Here is a 15,177-nt window from a genome sequence, read left to right as displayed (position 1 = left end):
AACTAGATGTCTCATTCTTATACATAAAAGCATGATGAGAACCAGAATGAGACTTCCTAGAATGAATTCTCCTAATTTTGTGCTTAGGATAACCAGTAGGATATAAAATGTAACCTTCGTTATCTTGTGCCATGGGAGCCTTGCCCTTAACAAAATTGGACAATCTCTTAGGGGCATTAATCTTGACATTGTCTCCCTGTTGGAAGTCAATGCCATCCTTAATGCTAGGACATCTCCCATTATAAAGCATGCTACGAGCAAATTTAAAATTTTCATTTTCTAGTTCATGCTCGGCAATTTTAGCATCTAGTTTAGCTATATGATCATTTTGTTGTTTAATCATAGCAATGTGATCATGGATAGCATCAACATTAATATCTCTATATCTCATGCAAATAGAAACATGATCAATGGTGGATGTAGAGGGTTTGCAAACATTTAATTCATCAATCTTAGCATGTAACATAGTATTCTCATTTCTAAGATTGGAAACAACATCATTGCAAACATTTAAACCTTTAGCCTTAGCAATTAATTTATCATTCTCAATTTAAGGCTAGAAATTGATTCATTTAATTTGTCAATCTTAGCAAGTAAAATAGAATTCTCATTTCTAAGATTGTCAATTGAATCATGACAAACATTTGATTTTTCAACCTTGGCAACTAAACTAATATTCTCAGTTCTAAGGTTGGAAATAGTGTCATGGCAAATGCTAAGCTCACTAGTTAATTTTTCACATTTTCTATCTTCTGAGCATAGGCATTTTTAACTTTAACATGCTTTTTATTTTTCTTAATAAGGAAATCCTCTTGGCTATCCAAGAGTTCATCCTTCTCATGAATAGCACTAATCAGTTCATTTAGTTTTTTTTTGTTGCATGTTTAAGTTGGCAAAAGGCTAAGCAAATTATCTTCATCATCACTAGAGTTATCCTCATCACTAGATATTGCATACTTAGTGGAGGCTCTAGATTTTACCTTCTTCTTTTTGCTGTCCTTGGCCATGAGGCACTTGTGGCCGACGTTGGGGAAGAGGAGGCCTTTGGTGACGGCGATGTTGGCGCGTCCTCGTCGGAGGAAGAGTCGGTGGAGCTCTCATCGGAGTCCCACTCCCGACATACATGGGCATCGCCGCCCTTCTTTTTGTAGTATCTCTTCTTTTCTCTCCTCTTTCCCTTCTTGTCATCGCCCCTGTCACTATCACTAGATAATGGACATTTAGCAATAAAATGACCGGGCTTACCACACTTATAGCAAACTTTCTTGGAACGGGGCTTGTAGTCTTTCCCCTTCCTTTGCTTGAGAATTTGGCGAAAGCACTTGATGATGAGCGCCATCTCCTCGTTGTCGAGCTTGGAGGCGTCGATGGGGAGCCTACTTGATGTAGACTCTTCTTTCTTCTCCTCCATCGCTTTGAATGCGACGGGTTTCACCTCAGGTGTAGAGGTGCCGCCTTGCTCGACGATTTGCTTGGAGCCTTTGATCATCAACTCAAAGCTCACAAATTTTTCTATAACCTCCTCGGGAGACATTAGCTTATATCTAGGATGACCATGAATTAATTGAACTTGAGTAGGATTAAGAAAAACAAGTGATCTTAGAATAACCTTGACCATTTCATGGTCATCCCACTTGGTGCTCCCGAGGTTGCGCACTTGGTTGACCAAGGTCTTGAGCCGGTTGTACATTGCTTGTGGCTCCTCTCGTTGGTTAAGGATGAATCGACCGAGCTCCCCCTCGATCATCTCTCGCTTGGTGATCTTGGTCACCTCATCCCCTTCATGCATGGTCTTTAGTATGTCACAAATCTCTTTGGCACTCTTAAGCCCTTGCACCTTGTTATACTCCTCTCGACATAGAGAGGCGAGGAGTATAGTGGTGGATTGGGAGTTAAAGTGCCGGATTTGGGCGACCTCGTCCGAGTCGTAGCCTTCATCCCCCATGGATGGTACCTGCGCTCCAAACTCAACAACGTCCCAAATGCTAGCGTGGAGTGAGGGTATATGGTGCCTCATTTTATCACTCCACATACAATAATCTTCACCGTCAAAAACCGGTGGTTTGCCTAGTGGGACGGAAAGTAATGGAGTACGTTTAGAAATGCGAGGGTAGCGTAAGGGGATCTTACTAAACTTCTTGCGCTCTTGGCGCTTAGAAGTGACGGACGATGTGTCGGAGCGGGAGGTGGATGACGACGAAGAGTCGATCTCATAGTAGACCACTTTCTTCATCTTTTTCTTCTTGTCGCCACTCCGATGCGACTTGACGCGTGGAGGTGATTCCTCCCTTCCTTTGGCGCCAGACTCCTTTGATGGAGCCTTCCCGCGGCTTGTGTCTGTTTCCATCTCCCTCTTGGCGGATGCTCCTGACATCACTTCGAGTGGTTAGACTCTAATGAAGTACCGGTCTCTGATACCAATTGAAAGTCGCCTAGAGGGAGGGTGGATAGGCGGAATCTGAAAATTATAAACTTAAGCACACACTATAAGCCGGAGTTAGCGTTAGAATTAAATTCGAGTCCGAAAGAGAGGGCGAAAACAAATCACAAGCAAATGAAGAGAGTGACACGGTGATTTGTTTTACCGAGGTTCGGTTCTTGCAAACCTAGTCCCCGTTGAGGTGGTCACAAAGATCGGGTCTCTTTCAACCCTTTCCCTCTCTCAAACGGTCACTTAGACCGAGTGAGCTTTCTCCTTAATCAAACCGGGTCACTTAGACCCTTACAAGGACCACCACAACTTGGTGTCTCTTGCTTTGATTACAAGTTGCTTGAGAATAAGAATGGGAAAAGAAGAAAGCACGATTGCAAACACCAAGCGACAAGAGCAACAAATAACACACGGATCACTCTCTCTCTCTCTCTCTCTCTCAAGTCAATAATCACTAATGATCACTTGTCTCAATTGTGGAACTTGGAGAGATTGAAGGCTTTGATTGTGTCTTTGAATGAATTGCTAGCTCTTGTATTTAATGTAGAAGATTGGAATGCTTGGGTGTTGTGAATGGAGGTGGTTGGGATTGTATTTATAGCCACCAACCACTTCCTAGCCATTGCTCCTTTTCTGCCGACCACGAACGGTTCGCGCCCCTGGTTCGGACGGTCCGTCCCTGCACATCAACGGCTGAAAACGCAACGGTCAGCAGTAACGGCTATATAGCATTTAATGCGACCTCAGATGTCAGATAAAGGCAGTCGCGGACGGTCCGGTCGTGCACCCCGGACGGTCTGCGAGGACGTTAAAATTTATTTTACCGAACCCGTCACCTTCGGGTTTTTCGGTTCTTCACCGACCGGACGGTCCGCGATCGGTCTCGGACGGTGCTTGCATTTCCATCGGACGGTCCGTTGTGTAGACTTGTGTTTTTGCATTGGTTCTGTCCGAGGCTCACCCTAGTGTCGCGGACGGTCCGCCGCAAGGGCCCGGACGGTCCGCGCTTAGGTGATTTTCCAAAAAGCTTCTCCTGTCCGGAATAATCTACGGTATTCCGGACAGTCGATTTAGAATAGTTGTAGATGAACTTATGCACCTTTGGAATGATCAACTAGACAAACTGGTTAGTCCACAAGGTTTGTGATGGTCGTCAAACACTAAAATCGATTATAAGAAATGTTAAGACTATTTCCCTTTCAATTACACTTGCAAAATACAAGAGACCTTTACTTATCCATGCAGAACGTATACATGAGGCTGAGGATCATGATTTGCAAGACGATGAATTAGATCCTCGGTCCTATATGACGTATCTGAAGTCTAGACCACCATCATGGTAATTCTTTCCCTTATCATACATATGCCAGTTTATTTCTAGTTATTTTTTTCTTTCAATCAAAGGTGTTTTTGGTCGGTTTTACTGACTACAATTCTCTTTGATTGTAGGATGCTAAACGCAGTGGTGCAAGTCTGTCTATAGAAACATGCCCTCATTACCTGACATTTTCGTCCGAAGAAGTTCCAGATGGAGATACTCGCTTTAAATGTTCTCCTCCCATATGTGGTGACACAAACAGAGAAAATCTTTGGAAAGCTCTGCTTGTATGCTATTTTTGCTACTTTCTACGTGTGATGTTAACACCTACTAATAAACTACTAATAAACTGTTGTATTGATATGCTAACCATGCTTTATGGTTAATTAATATTAGGATGGACACATAGACATGCTAAGTTCAGACCACTCACCATCCACTCCTGACCTCAAACTAATGGAGGAAGGCGACTTCTTAAGGGCATGGGGAGGCATATCATCGTTGCAGGTTAGTTTGCATACGAAACCATGTGCAAAAACATGTGAATTAGTTCAAACTCATCACTAACTGCAAAAGTTGTCAATTTTGAAGCATATTTGCTATCTTAGTTAAGTTGTAATAAAGAATAACCTCACAATGGAAGTGGAATCATGATTCTAGACTTCTTAAAATAAAGGTGTTTTGCAGATTCAATGTTTTAGCATCAAATAAATTTGGCATAACTTTTTTTAGTTTGTCCTCCCGGCGACATGGTCATATGGGCGAAAGTATGGCATTACTCTGAATCAGCTAGCCTCATAGTGGAGCGAAAGGCCACCCAAGCTTGCAGGCCAAAAGAATAAGGTACTTAAATTATGCGCTATACACCATTTAACTTTGGTAATGCAAAGTCATGCATCAAACTTAGAATTATGTTTAGTTATCATTCTCAACGTATTCTCATGTGGTAGTACTGAATCATGTAGGGAGCTATTCTACCAGGATACCATGCTGACATTGTAGTATGGAACCCGAAACAGAATTTCAACTTGACAATAACCATGCTATATATCATAAACATCAGGTTTACTTCCTCAAATGGCCCTACAACATTTGAACTATTTAAAATGCTATACTCTGATATTTGGCAAATAGCAAGTAATATCTTTATATTTTGCAGAATATTTCAGCGTATTTAGGAAAGCAACTTTCTGGTAAGGTCCTGTCGACTTTTGTGAGAGGAAATCTTGTGTTTGCTGAAGACAAGCATGCAAATGCTGCTTGTGGTGTTCCTATCCTCGCTAAGTAACATACAGGTACAGTGTTGATAATTATCATAGCTTTTTATCTGTTTACTTTTATATATATATATATATATATATATATATATATATATATATATATATATATATATATATATATATATATATATATATATATATATATAAGGAAATTGTGCACGTAGATGCGTCTAGCATGCTAAGCCGGCAATCTACAGTTTCATGCAATATTCAATGTTTATTCTTTTGTTTCAGGTGGATCCAGAGCTGCCATTATTGATCCGTAGTGTATACAATCGTATGCATGTGCCAATTTGTAGGTTGCTCTCTTGTATATAATTGAACGCATTCATGTCATTGTTATATAGTAGCAATCTATTTATATTGGCACACATTTTGCCTTGATCCCTAATTAGACTATGTATGAGATATTGTTTCTTATTATGACTGGATGAGATGTGTCTTATGACTATGGATGAGATTTTTATGATGTAATTGATAAGACTATGAATTTAAATATTGTTATGTGATTGTGTGTGAGATATTTTATGTGAAAATATGTTGTGCTATAGTTGTTGATATATTTGTTATGTTGTGGAATGTAGTGTAAAATAAAAATAAACAGCATTTGTAATGCTGGTCAAATTAACTTCCTAGAGGCCAACTGGGTCGTAGGAAGTTAGCCACGGGCTACGGGCTGATGGCCTGAACCTACTAACTTCCGAGAGGCACCGTTGGTTGTAGGAAGTTAGCTAACTTTCTAGTGGGCTCTAGAAAGTTAAGCTAACTTCCGACAAAAAATTTATGAGAGCTAAACTTCCGATAAAAAAATTCCGAGAGCCAAACTTCCGACGGGATAGCTTTACTTCTGAGGGTTTCGCTAACTTCCTAGAGTTTAGAGCTAACTAACTAGAGTTTAGGCTTTAGGAAGTTCACTATTTTGGTGTAGTGAGTTATTAGTTTCTATTGACTTGAGTCATTTGGTCAAATCTGTAGTTAGAATCATGTGGAAGGTCACCTACGAGGTTTAATAATACTTTTCATTTATATAAGAAATTATATCAAGTAATGTAAGCTTCTTTTCATATTACAATGAACTAATAAAAATTCAAAAAACGCATGTCTTTGTCTCTATAATCACAAGTTTCTTTTTCGTGGAGACGATGATTGGAGAGCTATTAGTAATATTTTACTAGAATGGGTATAGGGCATTGACTTTGCCAAAAACCGATTATAAACAAATTAAAAGGATATACTATTGAAATAGAAAAGAGAGTAAAAAATCATAATGTAATAGTGGAATTCATATTATAATCTGAAACTTATTTTCACCTTAGGACCCTTCTTAATTGACATTTTTATGAAGGAACAAAACCACTTATGGAGGATGCGGTTATATGGCTATCCATGTTCGACTAAGTTGTGCTTGACACTGTCCCATCAACTACTACTAAACTTGTCGAGACTATTTCTAAAATGCATATTCCATCCAACTCAAAGATATTGAAGGCGTCCCACGCAGCTAGTAGTTCCCAAACGAATTCAAGTATTGGTCAAAAAGTTCTAGGATGCTATAAGAAGACAAGAAAACTATAGCAAATATTTTCAATGGTCTAATAAATATGGTGAAGTGTACTAAAAACTTAAGAGGTGTGGCTTTAGAGGCAAGTTACTTCATCGTGGTTTTAGAGTATTGAAAGAAGATTGGGAACATCATCAGATATTCATTAGCACTAGAAAATTTTGAAGAAAAAAATCTATTTTATTTGCCATTGACACTTTTTTAATAGTTAGGTGATGTTGTGTGGGTATTGTATGTTGTGAACTCTATATTGATTTTATGTTGTATGTAAATATGTTGGATGTTGTGAACTCTATATTTGGTTTTATGTTGTATGTTGTGAATTCTATATTGGTTTTATGGTTTCTATAATATACGTTGGATGTTGTGAACTATGTGTTGGTACACACATACATATCAAACAGTAAACATATAGAATAAATGCCCCTGGACATTTCAGTACCGGTTCTTGGCAAGAAAACCGGTACAAAAAGCCCATCTTTAGTATAGGTTCATTCCTATAACCGGTACTAAAGGTCCATTTTTAGTACCGGTTAGAACCTATAGTAAAGTGGAAACTTTTAGTACAGATTCAAACCAAAAATCGGTTAAAGGTCGCTCTTCAGTACCAAAGAATGCAATCGGGACTAAAGATTTACGCATTTAGTCTCAGTTGCCTAGTACCGATTGGAAATCGGATACTGTAGTCAGTTTCCAACCGGTATTAATAACCCATTTTCTAGTAGTGAGGTTATTACCTTGCACACTGAAAGAGAACTCTCCAAGTTCTAAAAAGCACACCACGAGTCCAATCATGTTTCCAACACCAGCTTCACCCATGTTCTCAGAAAAGGAGCCATCCCTCTCACAATGCCGACGAAGAGTGGTTGTTGTTGAGCGTCCTCTTTAGACTGACTCCAACGCCACCCTATAAATATTTAAAGATGAATCTCTTCTCTATATGCTTCCACCATGTCTTATAAAATGTTTTTTTAAACATAGAGACACTTCTCCATCCTCTCTATATATATAGACTTTCTCTCCTCTCCTCTATCCTTTTATACTCTAAAAATAGATTAAGTAAACTAAAAATATGTGTAAGATATTTGAGAGTATGATAAATATGTACATACAGAAAACTGGAGCAAAATGTGTCCCTAATATAGGTCTTTGATGTATGAAGAACGAGATAAAAAAAGTTATTGGAGAGAAACAGGATATAAATGTAGAAATATTTTAGATAAATTTATCAATGACATATATAGAGGAAAACCGTTGGAAATAGTCCTAAGACGGTAAGACTCCCACTCATACCCATGATGTGCTTGGTGCGAACCATGCTTTATTGGATTAAAATATTATACTGGATATTTATATGTATTAAAATAATTATATAAATTTTATTCGAATTTTATATGTTGGATTTTTTTGTTCCATATACATATATAAATCTATTTAAAATATAACTAATATGTTTGAAGTTCTTTTATTTTAAATTTTATTATTATTTTTAGTTACTCGAGCAAACTCGGATAGAGAAAGTATCTAACTTGTAGACCTCAATGAGATATACGATTCTGTAGTTTATGGTTTTTAATTAAGATTATTTACGTTCAAAACTTCTATTTAAAATTCTCATAATTTGAGATCTAGATTTTTATTCGGACAATCTGGAAAGAAGAAATTACATCGATAAAGTTAATATCAACAGCTTTATAGTTTGCTACCATTTTGATTGAATTCATTTTAAGGTACTAGGATTCTGTTTGGAGTAATCTTAGGTCTAGTTTGACAACCCTATTTTTCAATAAATTTCTATTTTTCCAAGGGAAACTAGTTAATCTCTATTATATTAAAACATCAGTTTCAACGGTCGTCTCGCGTCATATTTTTTACGACTGCGTCATATTTTTACAAATAACCCCTCACATTTATATCAAATTCACCGCTGCACCCCTCTCAACTTCCACATCCTAAACCACACACCGCATATAGATAGCCAAACGGGCGGCCCGTCATGGGCCCGCTAGGGCCCGACGCTCGCGGGATAGCCAAACGGGTGGCCCGTCATGGGCCCGCTAGGGCCCGACGCTCGCGGCTCTGGCCTAGGCATGGCATGTCGGCCTGCTGACCGAGCCGGCCCGTTAGCCCATCGAACCATTTGGTTAAATCAGCGTAAAATGTTAAAAACCACACCTCCGCATATAGATAGCCAAACGGGTGGCCTGTCACGGGCCTGCTAGGGCCCGACGCTCGCGGCTCCGGCCTAGGCATGGCACACGGACCTGCTGACCGGGCCGGCCCGTTAGCCCGTCGGACCATTTGGTTAAATCAGCGTAAAATGTTAAAAAAGTAGTTCAAAAGGTGGGGTTTAAACCCACATGGAAGAAGGGCGAGAGACACTGGAAGCCGTCTATCCAATAGAACATCATGATCAGATGTTTTTAATATTAAATATAAATTGTACATATGTATATATAATTTTTGTAAAATAAAAAATATAATTGTGCCAAGCCGAGTCACACACTACAGGCCGAGACTACGGCCCAAGCACGACACGACACTCATACCGAGTTGGTCCAGGCACTATTAAATGGGTCGTGCCTCGGGCCGGCCCGCCATACACGATCCATTTGGCCATCTATACCTCCACACGATAATGATGGTCATCGCCTTAGTTGCCGCCACCTCGTTCGCCATCCTTCTTCTTTTCTCTCTCCCCTCATGCCTTCGCCTCCGCGCCAACCCATTCTCGGTAGAGGACGTGGGAGCAGGCGCCACCTTCCCGTATTCGTCCGACACCAACTTCGACACCGACCCGCACAATGGCTATTGCACGTCCACGAGGACGTTTCATAGCATGCACACACTATCGTTTTCGCCATCCTCGGATGTCCCATTCGTCTTCCTGGCCTTCGCCCTGTTCTTCCTCCCAATCTGTTGCCCCGCCCATGGTCACAGCCGCGAGCCGACCGATGCTCGTCGACATGGGTACGGGCGAGTCGGTCTTGCTCCTGGCCTTTCTTTGTGTGTGCCGCCGCGGAGGACACGGTGGAGCCTGCCACGTTTAGGTTATCTTGGCGATGAGGAGTCCAGGTCTGAGATATTGGACAACCAAGGCTCGTAACGAGGAAGCAGTCGACACATGTTACAGAGTTGGTGGTGGTGTTGTGTCGCTTCTGTGGGTCCAGTGCTGGAAAGGCACTCGCATTCCCTCGCCCTTCTCGGATTGACGCCCGGTGCGGGTGCCTCTAGGTTTGTAGCTGCTCTGGCTGGGCTTCTTTCTCCACTAGCGTGCTCTCTCCCTATATGTATCTAGCGGTATACTACCTATGTGCCTCTAGATGCCCAAGTCTTCATCGTGTCCTTCTCCGACAACGAACAGGTATGCTCGCAGCATCCCTTCCCTTGCTGCTCTATGAAACTTGGAAGTGGGGGAGGCGAGGGATGGGAGTCCCTGATTTGCTGCTTATGGTACCCGTTCGATGGCTCGACATTGCCTGTCTACATGGTCTTTCCCTTAGCACGTTGTCGACTCGGTATGCTTCTACCACTTCTATGTACCTGCCACTCATCCTTCTGTCATTGCAAAAATTATTGTGTTGTTCTCTGTTGTTTTGGGTGTTAGTTTTTGTTATGCTAAGGACTGAATATAATTTGGGTGTGTTAATACTTTATTTATTGTCTGTATGTGGTTTGTGTTCTTCTTATGATGGCTCATGGATCCTACAAAATATGTGTTAGGATTTGGAGATCCATACGGGCACTACCATAAGGTGCTCGTCCCTTGTGTTTTTGGCTCTTGCATGCATTAGGTCGTTTTTGAGACCACATTGGCGCAATGTACTCCATGATGTTTGAGGTTGCTGAATTGGATGGAGTAGTAATGATTTGTCACGCTAACAGTACAAGGAAAGGATATTCGTTGGTTTCAAACGTTAGTAATTGTTATGAAGTACCATAATTTGTATGGAGAGCATCCAATTTTTATTAATAACTGACTTTAGCAACCACTTCATATTTTGATCTATCTTTTTTATAAGTTTGAGTTCATATGACTTATTTTAGAAACTTGAGCTCACAAACTTCCTCTTATTTGGTCTTTGTATAGTGGAATTATATCATTCTGTAATCTATATTTGTTAAGTCAGTCGTTGTGAACTCTCTTCTAATCGCTCCCTTCATTGGTTGTGTTGTACCAAGACATATTGGATGGAGCAAACAACACAAGTTAGTCAAATCAAAAAAAATATTATGTGGAGTTCAGAGACAATCAATAAAAAATCTTGAGATCTTTTTTGGTGGATAGTTTACGTGGGTATTGTTGTGAGCCGTCGCAACGCACGGGCAACCGACTAGTTTTCTCTTAAAAAATGGGAATCACTCGAAAAAATGAAGTTGTCCAATTAGCTCTTATTCATTTTTTCCGTCGGTTGGAGAAATAACCCAAATCAAAGTTATAGATATCAACGAGATAGATTATATTCTTAGAAACAATTTGGAGTCGATGTTTTATTTTAGATAATTTTATTCTTCTACAAAAAATTCCAATAATATGTAGATAAATATTTTAATACGTATAAATATATACATATATCAATAAGTTAATATAAACATATTAAAAAAATAAAGTACTTGATTAATTCGTTTTATAGTCCCCTCAGTTTTAGTCGTTCTTCGACACTTTAGCTATCAAAACCGTTTAATTTTAATCCTTGCGATGGTTTTGAGTGGTTTTTGGATGGCTCTTGCGCAGAAAATAAACGGGTTTATTGTTCAAAATTGAAATTAGACAAAGACAAGAGTTGATGGTCAAAAAACTAGATATAATAATGACATTTCTTTTTAATTTAGGTAGAGACAAACACTTACATTAACGTGTCTTTTACATGTGTTGGCAAGAAATTTATACTCTCTCTATTTTTTTATTTATCATATTTTAATTTAAAAATTAACTAACGGACGATAAATATTTTCAAGAATGGAGGGACATATGATCCAATCGCAGTCCGTCTTTTTCTCCCAGGTCCTAAATAAATCACAGACCCACACCATAACCAAGTATTCTCCTTCTCCTCCCTCTCTGTCTCTCCTGTCAACCAGCTTTCTACGGAAATTCCATAGCCGCCTCAAGCGTCCGAGTCATCCATGGAAAATTGCTTCGCCACATGATCTTTTCCGTTTCCGAAAGCTCAATTATTCAGCCTGCAGTAGTTTCATGGATGTGAGCCACCGCTTCTCGTACCATCCATATCACACTTTTGAGTGCTCATGTGCTGGGCCGATCTCAGGCCTGTGTGATACGATTGTGTGTGTGGTATATATCCCATGTTCCCATGTATCAGGTATCTGGATTGGAAGCACATAAGACGGCAGATGATTGTTAGCTCTGATGATCAAGGACTCGCTGCAACATAAGCAGCGAAGAATAGCAGAGCTAGAGGACAGCAGGCAAGTTCAGGAGAAGGAGCACAGCACAACGCAGCGCATATTTGGGCCAGAATGGGCTGTGTAATGCCTTGCTGGGCCGGCCTGTAATATCACAGTTAAAGCATACATTGACCACAGCATACACATCGAACAAGAGAACACTGATCCAAAACCGTGTCTATCTGCTCCTAGTGCTTTTTCATCCCCTTCCCCACGACACCAGCGACATCCGATCGGTCCCCTACCCGACAGCGTCGCTAACACCATGGTGGTGTGGGAACTTGTCTTTGTCCCTCGCGCTGTCAGATATGTCGTGTGGCCTTTCATGGTTCAGATAGCTGCCACACCCACATAGCTAATAAGAAGAAATAAAGTGCAGTATAGTTGCCGACCAAAATAGATTTAGCCACTCGAGGAGTGATTCCCTCCATGGAGTTTAGTAGGATCTCTGATAGTCATGTCATCGTTTCATGTATCATTTAATTCATCTCCTACCAAAGAGCGGTGCTCCGCTCCTTAGAGGATGTGGCGAGGTCGACTTCAGCGAGCAATTAATTTGGTGTTGAATAATTAGACAAATTTCAGATTAAATTCCGAATATAAATCATGATCAAATCAGAATAACTGAAGTAAAAAGTTAAATCAGATAATGCGTACTGATCAGACATACTGGTGGACGGCGTGAGCTGGAATCAGCAGGGTCGACGACGTCGAAGCAGCGAAATCAGCAGGGTCGACGAGGTCAGAAGATCACGAGCAGTCGCGTGAGGACGCTTCCCAAAAACCTTATTTGCTCTCTCCCGGTGCAGGATCTAGAAGACGAAGGGTTCCGCAGACCTGCTCTCCTGATCACAGATGCACGTCTGCGGTCGAGATGGAGAGAACTGGAAGGCGGCTCAGCTATGAAGAGAGGCGAAAGCGAAACTGGGATGAATTGGATGCTGGCTGCCAGGCTCCTTTATAGGACCGAGTCCGCGACCAGATAGTTATCTTCGATCTTATCCGCCCGCGAAAATCTCGCGATCGGTTAGGATTCTAAACTTAACAGCCAAGTAACAAAAAATTCAAACGGCAAAAGGAAGCCGCGCCCCCGCAAGGCGAGGGGCCGGATTTTGGCGGACCATTCACGCGCATGTCGTGCACCCGCGCCCTTCGCCCCGGCGAGGCGAGGCGAGGCGAGCGCGCGCGCGTGTGGCTTTCCACACTCTCTCCTCTCATCCATGACTTGGTGAGTGAGTGTGGCTTCCATATTTAAGCTAGCTCTACTCCACTAGAACTAGCAATTTGGTGCTATTGGTTCCACCATTCCCTAGCCATACACTTATATGGGCTTTTGTGATTTTCCTGTGATTTATTTGAATTTCTCAATTTGGGCCTAGCCCATAAATCCTAACATTTGGGTGGCCATGTGAAATGTTAAAGAGTTCGTCGGCCTATGACTTGACCCAGTCGTAGTCCTTCTAGAGCTCCTGGTTGAGGTCCTCAAGCTATTGTGAACCAATTTTTCCTTTCGACCATTCGCTCCAAATGCCACTGATCCCGATAACGTCTTTCTTCGAGGTGGCCATATCGATGAAGAGTTGCCATAGTGTTCCATCAGACTTGCCAGAAATATGTTTGTCGTGGAAAACCGGCGGATGGCCATCTGGGCAGCCAACACATGCAGAGTTGGGAGATCTGTTGCTGCTACGATCAACAACAACAAGAATAACAACAAAGCCTTTTTGTCTCAAGCACGTTGGGGTAGGCTAGAGATGAAACCTCATATGAAAACCTCAGAGCTCAATCTCCAAAGAACAGAAAAGGGGAGACAAAGGCAAAGAAGAACCTAAAAACAACGAAACGGGGAAATACATAAAAAGAGATAAAACCCACAGGAACCATCAAGATCTAAAGGGGCACAAGAAAAGGTCAAACGATTAAGGAGGAAAAGCGAAACTACAAATCAGGGTTCTGGCACGTGAATTGCACACTTCCACCTCTTCCTATCCACGACGAGCTCTTTATCAATATTACACTCCTTCAGGTCCCTCTTCGCAGCCTCTGTCCACGTCAAGGTTGGTCGACCTCTACCTCTCTTCACATTCTCGGGACGCCTAATTATTCCGATATGCACTGGTACCTCTTCAGGTCTTCATTGGATATGTCCAAACCATCTCAAACGATGTTGCATAAGCTTCTCCTCAATTGGCGCCACTCCTACTCTCTCTCGTATATCATCATTCCGGACTCGATCTCTCCTTGTGTGGCCACATATCCAGCGCAACATACGCATCTATGCCACACTTAGTTGTTGGACATGTCGTCTTTTAGTGGCCAACATTTTGCTCCATACAACATAGCCGGTCGGATTGCTGTCCTGTAGAATTTGCCTTTTAGTTTGTGTGGCACCCGGGGGTTGCATAAGACACCCGCAGCTTGCCGCCACTTCAACCATCCAGCTTTAATTCTATGACTGACATCCTCATCGATGTCTCCCTCCTTCTGAAGCATTGATCCTAAGTAACGAAAAGTGTCTTTCTTGGGTACCACTTGCCTATCAAGACTAACATCGCCATCCTCATACCCCATGGCACTGAAATGACACTTCATATACTCTGTTTTAGACCTACTAAGCCTTAAACCTTTTGCTTCCAGCGTCTGCTTCCACAATTCCAACTTTTGTGAAACACCACTCCTACTCTCCTCAATAAGTACCACATCATCGACAAAAAGCATCACCACGGTATATCTCCTTGTATGTCCCTTATGACCTCAACTATCACCAAAGCGAAAAGATAAGGGCTCAAAGCCGACCCTTGATGTAGTCCTATGTTAATTGGAAAGTCATTGGTGTCTCCATCACTTGTTCGGACACTTGTCACAACATTAGTGTACATATCTTTAATAAGATTAATGTACTTTGTTGATACTTTGTGTTTTTCCAAGGCCCACCACATTACACTCCTAGGTACTTTGTCATAAGCCTTCTCCAAGTCTATGAAGACCATATGCAGGTCTTTCTTTTGTTCTCTGAATCTCTCCATAAGTTGTCTTAGTAATAAAATGGCCTCCATAGTTGATCTCCCAGGCATGAAAACCAAACTGATTTTGGGTCACGCTCGTCCTCTCCCGCAGGCGGTGTTCAATGACTCTCTCCCATAGCTTAATTGTATGGCTCATGAGCTTAACTCCACGG

At 41.4% G+C, this 15,177-nt stretch overlaps 2 long non-coding RNA genes across 2 annotated transcripts; both read left to right on the top strand.

Moving 5' to 3' along the window:
• The first annotated feature begins 3,884 nt into the window (after positions 1-3,884).
• On the top strand, positions 3,885-4,578 carry LOC103652186 (uncharacterized). The gene is made up of 3 exons (XR_002268406.2): positions 3,885-4,036; positions 4,146-4,256; positions 4,482-4,578. It is a non-coding gene; the product is annotated as an uncharacterized lncRNA (long non-coding RNA).
• A 131-nt stretch (positions 4,579-4,709) lies between these two features.
• Positions 4,710-5,420, top strand: LOC109939313 (uncharacterized). The gene is made up of 3 exons (XR_002268407.2): positions 4,710-4,812; positions 4,909-5,044; positions 5,264-5,420. It is a non-coding gene; the product is annotated as an uncharacterized lncRNA (long non-coding RNA).
• Positions 5,421-15,177: the final 9,757 nt, after the last annotated feature.

Source organism: Zea mays, chromosome 3, assembly GCF_902167145.1.
Source record: "Zea mays cultivar B73 chromosome 3, Zm-B73-REFERENCE-NAM-5.0, whole genome shotgun sequence".
NCBI lineage: Eukaryota > Viridiplantae > Streptophyta > Magnoliopsida > Poales > Poaceae > Zea > Zea mays.
Note: the sequence above shows the minus strand (reverse complement) of the source record. Positions and strands in the feature narration are given on the sequence as shown.